We start from the raw sequence: 12270 nt of genomic DNA, 5'->3' as shown, positions 1-12270 counted from the left end.
TGAAAGTAAACACATAGAAGTTACATGGATTTAAATGTGCTAGATAGCATTTAGATCTAGGAAAGACAATAACTGTATTTGGAAGGGAAAGTTACTATTCTTTCTCTTAATCTAGACAAACCAGAGCTACCACTTTTTTTCCTTTAGAAATGAAAGGGTGGGGAAGGATTGAACACACAGTAGTCATCAAATATTTATACAGTATTCCCAAGAAATGAAATGTTAGGAGAGGCTTTGGAAAAATAAGATCCTTTATGAGTGGTAGCAATGTAGCTGATTCTAGATTCTTAACTACATCAACACAAATTACCCAAAGCATGTAATTCTAGTAAAATTCAATAAGAATATATAAGGGCATTTCTAACCTAAAAGTCACTCAAGCTCCCTGAACCTCGCCTTTCATGTCTGTAAAAGGGAGAAAATAATAGCTAATCACTGCAGATGGTGAAAAGTAAATGTGAGAACACAGGGACATGCTGTGGAAGATTTTACAGTGAATATTTTCAATGTAGTTATTTATTTACTTATTGTATCCCAACTTCATAAAATGTAGGTATCTCTCAAAATAATGTTTTTTGGCTAAACTTTAAAGGAAAAATTTACATGTCCAAACTCAATTCAGCATTTTAATCAAAATTGTGTGTGGTAAAAATATTGAATTACCTTCCAAATACAATTGATAGGCCATCAGAATCATATATAGGCTTTTTGAAAGCCATCTGAGTGTCAACAGCATACAACATGTTTCCACAAATATAAACAACAGTTTGGAAATTAATATATTGATTGGTGGTCAATAATCCATGGTTTAAACATTTAACTTCCTGATGTGACTGTGTTATTTACACATAGACAGTTTTATTGTGTTAGTTACCTTTTAGGAAATTGATTTGGGTTGACAGGTAACCATCATATTTCTCATTAAAAACAAACAAATAGCAAAAAACAGAAATAGTCTCCCACTTAGTATTTTTGTGCAGAGAATTACATTTTCATGATTATGTTACTGACATTGTGGTTTCCAGGTGCCATCAAATCGGTTCCAACTTATAGTGGCCGTACGTACAACAGACTGAAACCCTACCTGGTCCTGCACCATCCTCACTACGTCTGAGCTCGTTGTTGCACCACAGTGGCAATGCATGCCACTGAGGGTCTTCCTCATTTTCTCTGATCCTCTCCTTTACCAAGAATGATGTCCTGCTCCAGGGACTGGTTCCTCCTGATACATGTCCAATGTATGTAAGACAGAGTTTGGGCATCCTCCAGTCTAAGGGGTATCCTAGCTGTACTTCTTTCAAGACACATTTGTTTGTTCTTCTGGCAGTTGATAGTATATGCAATATTCTTCACCAACATCATTATTCAAAGACATCATTTCTTCTTCATCTTCCTTTTTTATTGTGGTGTTTCATATGAATACGAGGTGAATGAAAATATCATGGCTTGGGTCAGGTGCACCTTAGTCCTTAAAGTGACATCTTTGCTTTTTAACACTCTGAAGAGGTCTTTTGCAGCAGACTTGCCCACTGCAATATGTTAGATTTCTTGACTGCTGTTTCATGAGTGTTGATTGTGCATCCAGGTAAAATAAAATCCTTGAAAAATCCAATATTTTCTGTGTTGATATTAAGTTGGAGATGTCTATATATACAACATAACATCTAATCAGTTGTAGTTGTTCGGTGCTGTCAAGTAAGTTCCAACTCATAGAGACCTATATACAACAGAAAGAAACATTGCCTGGTCCTTCTTGTTGTTGTTATGTGTCACTGAGTGTGACTCAACTCATCGCAACCCCTCCTGGGGTTTCTGAGGCAGTATCGCTACAGAAGTAGATTGCCCAACCTTCCTTCCATTGGTTGATCCTACACCATCCTAAAATTGCTGCTATGCATGAGCCTATTGTTGCAGCCACTGTTTCAATCCAACCCTTTGAGGGACTTCCTCTTTTTGGCTAACCATCTACTTCACCAAAGATGATGTCCTACTCTAGGGTATGGTCCCTACTGATAACATGAACAATGTACAAGAGGCAAACTCTTGCCACCCTCTTTTCCAAGGAGCATTCCAGTTGTACTTTATCCAAAGCAAATCTGTTTGTTCTTCTGGCAGGCCATGGTATTTTCAATATTCTTCACCAACACCATAATTCAAATGCATCAATTGTTCTTTGATCTTCCTTGTTCATTGTCCAGCTTTTGTATGCACATGAGGTGATTGAAAATACCATGACTTAGGTCAGGTACACCTTATTCTTCAAAGTGACATCTTTGCTCTTTAACAATTTAGAGGTCTTTTACAGCAAATTTGCCTAATATAATACATTGTTTGGTTTCTTGATTGCCTCTTCCTTGGGCATTGATTATGGATGCAAGTAAAATAAAATGCATGACAATTCAATCTTTTCTCCATTTATCGTGATATTGCTTATTGATTCAGTTGTAAGGATTTTTGTTTTCTTTATTTTTCTGGAATTCCCATTCTTTGAAATGTCATACAGAATTTGTTATGATACACACAGTCAAATGTCTTTGCACAGTCAACAAAACACAGGTAAACATATTTCTTGTATTATTTGCTTTCAGCCAAGATCTGCCTGACATCAGGAATGATATCCTTTGTTCAATGCCCTCTCCTGAATCTGGCTAGAATTTCTGGCCTATGTACTTCTACAACTATTTTAAAATTACTTTCAGCAAACTTTTACAATGTTATTTTTTTTTATAATTTCATCATTCTTTCTTTGGAATGGGCACAAATATGGATTCTTCTATTCGGGTAGCCATGTAGCTATCTTCTAAATTTCTTGGCATAGATGAGTGAGCACTTTCAATGTTGCATCCTTTTGTTCAAACATTGCAATTGGTATTCTGTCAATTCCTGAAGCCTAGTTTTTTGCCAAGAAGCTCTGGTGGCACAGAGGTTAAGGCATTTGGCTGCTAAGGGCTGCTAACCAAAAGGTTAACAGTTTGAACACACCAGTTGCTCTGTGGGAAAAATAGGTAAAGATCTTCTGTAAAGATTACAGCCTTGGAAATCTTATAGGTCAATTATATTCTGTCTTACATGGTAACTACAAATCAGAATTAACATGAAGACAGTGGGTTTTGGTTTTGTTTTTCGCCAATTCCTTCAGTGCAGCTTGGGCTTCTTTTTTCAGTAGCGTTGGTTCTTGATCATATGCTTCTCCTGAAATAACTGAACACTGACCAATCATTTATAGTACAGTGACTCTCTGTATTTCTTTCATCTTCTTTTGATGCTTCCTGCATAATTCAATATTTTGCCTATAGCAAAATTTCTATGTTGCAACTCGAGGCTTCATTTTTGTTTTCATTTCTTTCAGCTTGAGAAATTCTGAACATGTTCTTCTCTTTTGGTTTTCTAACTCCAGTTCTTTACACATTTCATTGAAATACTTTACTTTGTCTTCTTGAGCCACCCTCCGAAACCTTCTGTTCCGTTCTTTTACTTCCTCATTTCTTGCATGTGCTTTAGGTTACTATACGTTCATTAATGAGTTTCATGGTCTCTTCTGTCATTTCCATCTGTCCATTTCCATCTGTCCTTTCTTCCCTTTCTTTTAAATGCTTTTTTACTGTCTTCATGCATGATATCCTTGGTGTTATCCTAGAACTCATCTGGTGTTCAGTCATTGGTGTTCAATGTGTCAAACATCTTCCTGAGATGGTCTCTAAATTAATGTGGGATATAATCAAAGTTGTATTTTGGCTCTAATGGACTTGTTTTAATTTTCCTCTGATTCAACTTAAACTTGTATATGAGCAATTGATGATCTGTTCTGGAGTCAGCTACTGACCTTGTCCTGACTAATGATATTGAGGTTCTCCATTGTATCTCTGGACACATATAGTCGAATGAATTCCTGTGTATGCCCTCTGGCAAAGTCTCTGTGTATAGTCATCATTTATGTTGTTGAAAAAGATATTTGCAATGAATAAGTTGTTGGTCTTGCAAAATTCTCTCATGTAATCTACAGTGTCATTTCTGTTACTAAGGCTGTATTTTCCAACTACTGATCCTCCTTTTTTTTTTGCAGCTTTCTCATTTCAATCATTGGTAATTATCAGTGCATCTTGATTGTATGTTTGATCAATTTCAGACTGCACAAGTTGGTAAAAATCAGTGGCTTCATCTTTTGCTTTAGTGGTTGTGGGTAAATTTGAATAAGGGCCTAATTAACTGGTCTTCCTAGTATGTATATGAATATTATCCTATCACTGACAGCACTGTCTTTCAGGATAGATCTTGAAATGTTCTTTTGGATGATGAAGGCCATCCTCTTCAATTTGTCATTCCTGGCATAGTAGACAAGATAACTGTCCAATTCAGAATGACCAATATTAGTCCATTTCAGCTCACTAATGCCTAGGATATTGATCTTTATACAGTTCATTTCATTTTTTACAACTTTCAATTTTCCTAGATACTTCTTATGTTCTATGTTCTGATTATTAATGGATGTTTGCAGCTGTTTCTTCGCATTTCCAAGTTTATCACATCAGTTGTACCTTAAATGTCTTCCAACATGATGGACTCATCTTCCAGCACTATATTAGATAATATTTCACTGCTATTCATCAGGTTTGCAGTGGCCACCTTTTCAGAAGTAGACCACCTTGTCCTTCTTCCTAGTCTGTCTTAGTCTGAAATCTCCACTGAAACCTGTCTACCATGGGTGACTCTGCTAGTATTTGAAGTAGCAGTGGCATAGCTTCCAGCATCATAGAAACACACAAATCACTCTAGTACAACAAACTGATAGATGAGTAGTGGATCTGATCAACAGGAAGTCAAATTACATAAGGACTCTTACAGAAAACCATGATAAAAGAGAAAGAAAAGAGATCCTTCATTACTACCCCCTTTTTTTTTTTTTTTGAGAATGTTGGTTCTAAACATAAAAAAATGCACACCTCTCATAACTGTTATTAAAAGAAGCCCCTGTACAGAATTATAAAATCACCATTTGTAAATATATAATGCACATAGTTAAAGTCTATTTTTGATTGTTAAAAAGTGTTATTTTGCCAAAAGCATTTTAAACTGCTTTCAATATAGTTTTGATGGATGTCTGTAAAATACAAATGTGTGCTTTTTCATTGTCTGAAAATAGTTTGTGTTCATGAAATGTATAGACATTTTCATCTGAGCTTTTACCATATCTTACCAATTCATATTATTCTTATGTGTCTGCTGTGATTGCCAAGCATTATATTAATAAATAAGCCTCTATTAGAAAGGATCATACAGTGCTAAGGATAACTAAACAAGGTAAATAGAGGTTCTGAGGATAGCCCTACATGGCACCGGTTTTCTATTTTCGTTTAACTATAAAGGTTCAACATATCATTTAGGCTGTAAACACATTCATTGATTTGTGATTGCTTTAAGAAGTATTTTGTGATATTTAATGATGTTGGTATTATGAAATTATGGTTGTTTTGAGCTGTCCCTTATATGAATTAAGGATCTCTGGTGGCATAGTGCCTAAGGCATTGGCTGCTCACCAGAAGGTTGGCAGTTCAAACCCACCAGCCATTCCACAGAAGAAAGACTGGACAATCTACTTCCATAACACTTACTACCTCAGAAACCCAAAGGGGTGTTGCTATGAGTTGGAATGAACTTGATGGCAGTGAGTTTGGTTTTTCATATATGAATTAATTTCTGATTATTATTAATTACTAACTATTAATAATCAAGTTTTGGTCACTATAAAAATAACTTTTTTTACTTAAAGTTATTATGAAAGTAATGTGATGAAATATAGCTTATAAGACAGCCAATGAAAGAAGAACAAAAATGGAAATGTTTTGTCATAGAATAAAGATTATAAATGGTCAATTGTAGTAAGAGTTCCAATATTTTCTTTATAAGAGCCACTCATCTGTAGTTTCTATAGTCAATCAGTCTCCTTTCCTCTCTGTTTTAATATATTTATTTTCTTTCCAAAATTAGCCACTTTTAAGAAGTGGAAATATATGATGGAATTTTAGAGATTATGTTGCATTTAGAGATCAAGTCCAGGTTTTATTCATCTCTATAATCCCAGGACCTACTCATATCTCCATAGTGGGCATTCAAAGCATGTTTGTGGAGAAATATAGTAGCCAATCTGTCTAGTCTAGTATTTCTCAATCTTTTTCACATCATGGCACACATGGAAAAAAGATAATTTATATGGCACTCTTTGGTAAATGTAGGAGATTACTCATGGTCAGAGGTCACTGGTGCAAAGGCTCTATACAGCTTGGATACTGCCCTGCTGCCTTGAGGACTGAGGACATCAATATCTTGCTACACTTGTAACATATTCCTGGCATTCCTGGTGGGAAGTTCACAGGTCACATTGTAAAAAACAATTTATACTGGTTTCATGTTGCTGGCTGGTGCAGCTATGAACAGTTTCAGTGAGAATTGAAAACAGATTTTTTTTTTTTTTTAAATATAGATTAAAAGAAAATTGTCCAGGCAGCTCAAGGTGTGCAATAAAAGTGTGCATTGTATATATGCCTAGGTTATTATTGGCTATTCTCACAAGTGTGGCCACTTCATTGGTTAAAACACAAGAAGCTGGGAGACCACCTTGATTTATGTTGAAATGAAGGAAGAGTAGATCATTTACATCAACTGGGGTAGAAGTTCCACCACATCCAGCAAGAGCTCTATTTATTTTTGTCTGAGCAGTTCACAAATCCCAGATGTACAGCCTAAGTGGGCCTCCAACATGGGGCTATGATCACTTCTCCAATCACTGCTACCTACATATCCCTTTTATAAACCACTGACTTTGTAAATGAGACCAAGATTAGCATTTATTTGTGTCACTCCAATGTCATAAACTCATATTATAGATAAGAAAGCTGTTTGGGAGGGATCACATAATTTACAAACTCACTCTAACAATTTAATGGTAGAGAGGGGCTGGGAGCCAAGTCTACTGAATTCCAGGTGCAGAGATCTAATGGAAGATGCCACTTTCAACTGCTTTGAGCATATTAATGCCACTACCAAAGGACACTAAAATTCTAAAGCTTAACTCTTATCTTGTGTTATGGGGTGGGTGATGGGTGGAGGGACAACAAACTATGAATATTTTTTTTATGAAATAGTATTTTTAAAGTTATATATTTGTTTTATTTTTCTGTGAAAGTGACTCAAAATTATACCCAAATAAATACTAGTAAAATGAAATTAGAGACATTAGAGATAATTTGGCATTTTCTTGTAGATACATATTGCCTCTGATATCTGAGTTTAATGGGACCTACATACCATTTGACTTTTGAGTATATAGTACACAGGTACTCTACACTTGATGTTGTTGTTAGGTGCCATCGAGTTGATTCTGACTCATAGTGACCCTATGTACAATAGAATGAGACATTGCCTGGACCTGTGCCAACCTCACAGTCATTGCTGTGTTTGAGCCCATTGTTGTAGCCACTGTGCCAATCCATCCCTTTAAGGATCTTCCTATTTTTCACTGACACTCTATCAAGCATAATATCCTTCTTCAGGGACTGGTCTCTCCTAATAACATGTCCAAAGTATGTGAGACAAAGCTTTGCCAAGTTGCTTCTAAGGAATATTCTGGATGTACTTCCCCTCAGACAGATTTGTCCCTTCTTCTGGCAGTCCATGAACTCTACACCAGATGCTCAAATGTTTGATGTCATTCTGCTTTCATACCCCAGGGACATTTTCAAGATCTCAAGTACTTACCTAGATTACTCAAAAACTCACTGCCATTCAGCTATGATTAAGAAGGGAAACAGCAAGGAGGAAGACAACCTGAGCTATTGACTTTCTGCTGTCACAAGTGGTGACCATTTTGGATTTTAAAGTGATACCATTCTCATTTGGATTCCAGGGACCTAAGAATAGGCTCTCTTTGTCAATGTCAGCAGGGGCATATGAGATGCTGACAACAGGAAAGGAGACAGGTGGTAAGTGTATAAGTGCTGTCAACTAGTGAATACAGGAACACAGTATACCCTCCTTGCATAGATAACATACAAACAAAACAAAGAAAACAAAAATCATTGGCAAGTCACTCCAACATACAATCACCAATTAAATATAAACAGAAAAACGTCACAATGACTCAGAGGTTACAGAGCATCACAATCCACACAAAGAAGCAGGAGAAACAAGGGACCAGGATACAGACCCCAAGCACATCCCTGAGGAAGACACAGCATTGGAACTCCCTGTTAAGGAATTCAAAAGAATCACAGTTAGGCATCTTCAAGGAATTGAGAGACAGATCAAGGAAAACAAAGAGAAAACCCTAGAACAATTTTGAAACACAATACAAGAATAAAATAACAAAATAAATGAAAAATTAGAAATGATACAAAATCTACACACAGAAATCCAGAAGATTAATACCAAATTTTCAGAAATAGATAAGACATTGAATGGGCAAAGAAGCAGAATTGAATCAATGGAAGAGAGAATTAGGGAGATTGAAGGCAAATACCTGAACACTTCTTTGGAACAGGATAAATTGAAAAAAGATCAAAACAAAATGAAGAAAGTCTAAGGTTCATGTGAGATACCATCAAAAGGAATAACCTATGTGTCATCGGAATTCAGAACAGGAAGAGACAGATAAAACCACAGAGAAAATTGTCCAAGATTTGTTGGAAGAGAATTTTCCTGATATGATGAAAGATGAGAATATAACCATTCAGGAAGTCCAATGAACCCCAAACAAGATAGATCCCAAAAGAAAATCACCCAGACGTATCATCATCAAATTTACCAAAACCAAAGACAAGGAAAGAATCATGGGAGCAGCATGGGAAAAATGAAAAGTTACCTACAAGGGGCAACCAGTAAGACTAAGCTCAGATTTCTTGACAGAAGCCATGCAGGTGAGAAGACAATGGGATGATATATATAAAACCCTGAAAGAGAAACATTTCCAACCAAGAATTGTGTACCCAGCAAAAGTGTCCTTCAAAAATGATGGTGAAATTAGGACATTTCCAGATAAGCAGAAATTAAGGGAATTTGTTAAAAACCAGACCAACCTTACAAGAGATACTAAAGAGTGCCCTTTGGACAGAGAAGCAACAACAGTCAACAACAACTGACCATTAACATCATATATATCATTATATGGTGATATAACCCAGAAACCAATCCAGCTATGGAAGTATCCAAAGTAAATAAGCCTACAAAATTGTAAACAGGGAACCACAGACATCAATTGATGAATGAAGACAACTACAAACCAAAAAGAGGGGGAAAAAAAAAACCCTGTGTTGTAACAGAACTTCTAGATGGTAGGGAAGTCAGGACAACTACAAGATAGAGTGGACTGTTCTAAACTTTGGAAGGAAACTATAAATCACAGGGTAACCTCAAAGAAAGATGATAAACCTTCACATCAAAAAAGAGGATCGGCATAAATATTCAGCAAATACTAAAACAATAGCAATGAAGGAAGGGATAACACGATTCATAAACAAAACAGGCTCAGCGTAGAAAATTATATGGAACAAAGAAATCAACACCACAGAAAAGCACATAACAAAAATGACAGCAACAAATTCATATTTACCAATAATTCCATATCTGGCAAGGGACTTATCTCTAAGATTTATAGGAGAACAGTAGATGACCAAACTATGGTACATACACATAATGGAATGCTATGCAGCACTAAAGAATAATGTAGAGTCTGCAAAACACTGCATAATATAGATGAACTTGGAGGACATTATGCTAAGTGAAATAAGTCAATCACAGAAGGACAAATATTGTTGTAGAGGGTCAAGGAAGGTTTATATATGGAGGGAAACTTTCTTTGCTTTCTTTGTTGGTTGCCAGGGGTGGGTGCAGAGGGGAGGATACAACTGTGGCAAGAGCCGAAGGGGAAACTCAATATCTTCAGCCAAAATATGGCCAGGATTGTGGAACAGACCATCCACTGCTCATTTGCAAGTTAAAGTTGAAATTATAGACAATTCAAACAAGTCCATGAGAGCCAAAATATGACCTTGAGTATATCCTTCTTGAATCTGGAGACTATCTAAAGAATAGATTTGATGGATTGAACACCAATGACTGAAAATCAGAGGTATTGTGGGCTGACATCAAGAACATCATCCAGGAAGAAAGCAAAAAGTCATTAAAAAGACCGGAAAAGAAGAAAAGACCCAAATGGATGTCAGGGAAGATGCTGAAACTTGTCTTTGAGCAGAGAGTAGCTAAAGCAAATAGGAGAATTGACAGGATAAAAGAGCTGAACAGAAGGTTTTAAAGAGCAGTTCACGAAGACAAGACAATTATTACCATGAAATGTGCCAAGAGTTGCAATTAGAAAACTAAAAGGGAAGAACACACTCAGCATTTCTCAAGCTGAAAGAATTGAGGAAAAAATTTAAGCCTCGAATTGCAATATTGAAAGATTCAGTGGGCAATATGTTGAATGATACAAGAAACATCAAAAGAAGATGGATGGAATACACAGATTCACTATACCAAAAAGAACTGGTAGATGATCATCCATTTCAGGAAGTGGCATATGATCAAGAACCAATGGTATTGAAGAAGAAGCCAAAGCTGCATTGAAGGAAGTGGTGTAAAACAAGCCTCCGGGAACTGATAGAACACCCATTGAGATGTTTCAACAAGCAGATGCACCACTGGAGGCACTCACTTGGCTATGCCAAAAGATTTGGAAGACAGCTTCCTGGCCAACTGATTGGAAGAAATCCATATTTGTACCCATTCCAAAGAAAGGTGATCCCACACAATGTGGAAATTTTCAAACAATATTGATATCACACACAAATAAAATCTTACTGAAGATAATACAAAAATGGTTTCAGCAATACATTGACAGAGAACTTCCAGAAATGAAAGCTATAATCAGAAGGGAATGTGGAGTAAGGGATATCATACCTGATGTCAGATGGAACTTGGCTCAAAGCAAAGAATACCAGAAAGAGGTTTACTTATGTTTTATTGAGTATACAAAGACATTCGATTGTGTGGATCATAACAAATTATGGATAAATTTAAAAAGAATGGGAGTTCCAGAACACTTCATTATACTCCTGAGGAACCTGTACATAGACCAGGAAGCTGTCATTCAAACACAACAAGGGGATACTGCATGGTTTAAAATCAGGAAGGGAGTATGTCAGGGTTGTACCCTTTCACCATACTTACTCAACTTGTATGCTGAGCAAATAATCCGAGAAGCTGGTCTATATGAAGAAGAACATGGCATCAGGATTGGAGTAAGGCTTATTAACAACCAGCGATACACAGATGACAACTAACTACACTTGCTGAAAGTAAGGATGACTTAGAGCACTTACTGATGAAAATGAAAGACTGCAGTCCACAGTATGGATTATACTTCAACATAAAGAAAACAAAAATCCTCACAATGGGACCAATGAGCAGCATCATGATAGATGGAGAAAAGATTGAAGTTGTCAAAGACTTCCTGTTACTTGGTTCTACAATCAACACCAATGGAAGCAGCTGTCAATACATCAAAAGATGTATTGCATTGGGCCAATCTGCTGCAAAAACCTCTTTCAAGTGCTGAAAAGCAAAGATATTTCTTTGAAGACTAGGATGCGCCTAACCCAAGCCATGGTATTTTCAATTGCCTCATATACATGTGAGAGCTGAACAGTGAATAAGGAAGATCGAAGAAGAGCTCATGCTTTTGAGTTGTGTTGGTGAAGGATGCTGGAAGTACCTTGGACTGCTAAAAAGATTCACAGATCTCTCCTGGAAGAAGTGCAGCCAGAATGCTCCTTAGAAGCGAAAATGGCCAGGCTTCATCTCATCTACTTTGGTCATGTTGTCAGAAGGGACCATTCTCTGGAAAAGGATGTCATGCTTGTTAAAGTAGAGGGGCAATGAAACAGGGGAAGGCTTTCAAAGAGATGGACAGACACCATGGCTGCAATGATGGGCTCAGGTATATAGTAGGGATAGTGAGGCTGGCACAGGACCGGGCAGTGTTTCATTCTGTTGTACATAAGGTTGCTATGAGTGGGAGACTACATGGTGGCACATAACAATAAATTTTAGGTCCTCTCTGGATATACAAAGAAAAGAAAGATAATAAGTAAGTGATAAAGAAGGCTTTGGGAATACTTGAAGCAGCAGGAGTGTCTTTTCTTCTTTTACTCCATTGAGGTTATCACATCTCCTTAGGGCCACAACCTTTGGCTGAAATATGTCATGTTCTTCTTGGAAAAA

The 12270-nt window shown here is 36.7% G+C and overlaps 1 pseudogene; it reads left to right on the top strand.

The window, feature by feature from the left end:
- The window catches only part of LOC103192828, a 155116-nt pseudogene that overhangs the window by 48938 nt on the left and 93908 nt on the right, over nt 1–12270 (top strand).

This window comes from Orycteropus afer, unplaced genomic scaffold (genome assembly GCF_000298275.1).
Source record: "Orycteropus afer afer isolate SDZICR_OR568_19922 unplaced genomic scaffold, OryAfe1.0 scaffold00002, whole genome shotgun sequence".
Classification (NCBI taxonomy): Eukaryota; Metazoa; Chordata; class Mammalia; order Tubulidentata; family Orycteropodidae; genus Orycteropus; species Orycteropus afer.
The sequence above is the reverse complement of the archived record's forward strand: the minus strand, read 5'-3'. Positions and strand labels throughout refer to the sequence as shown.